General features: G+C 32.2%; 2 protein-coding genes across 2 annotated transcripts in view; one reads left to right on the top strand and one right to left on the bottom strand.

Annotated features, from left to right (window-relative positions):
• The window catches only part of LOC111680746 (putative uncharacterized protein DDB_G0277255), a 40,032-nt gene that overhangs the window by 9,233 nt on the left and 30,461 nt on the right, over window positions 1-338 (bottom strand). The window lies entirely within an intron of this gene.
• LOC111680745 (actin-histidine N-methyltransferase) overlaps window positions 1-338 on the top strand; it is a 14,188-nt gene that overhangs the window by 10,646 nt on the left and 3,204 nt on the right. The window lies entirely within an intron of this gene.

Raw genomic sequence — 338 nt, 5'->3', positions numbered from 1 at the left:
TCAGTTCTAGTTCAGTTCTAGTTCAGTTCTAGTTCAGTTCTAGTTCAGTTCTAGTTCAGTTCTAGTTCAGTTCTAGGTCAGTTCTAGTTCAGTTCTATTTCAGTTCTATTTCAGTTCTAGTTCTAGTTCAGTTCTAGTTCAATTCTAGTTTCAAAGGGCTATATAATTTCAATTAATTTAAAAATGTTATTACTATTTTCCACTCACCTTATCAAATCGTAATGATAAACTTCTAGTTCAGTTCTAGTTCAGTTCTAGTTCAGTTCTAGTTCAGTTCTAGTTTAGTTCTAGTTCAGTTCTAGTTCTGTTCTAGTTCAGTTCTAGTTCAGTTCTAGTTC

Source organism: Lucilia cuprina, chromosome 3 (assembly GCF_022045245.1).
Source record: "Lucilia cuprina isolate Lc7/37 chromosome 3, ASM2204524v1, whole genome shotgun sequence".
NCBI classification, from domain to species: domain Eukaryota; kingdom Metazoa; phylum Arthropoda; class Insecta; order Diptera; family Calliphoridae; genus Lucilia; species Lucilia cuprina.
This window is presented reverse-complemented; position numbering and strand designations above follow the sequence as displayed.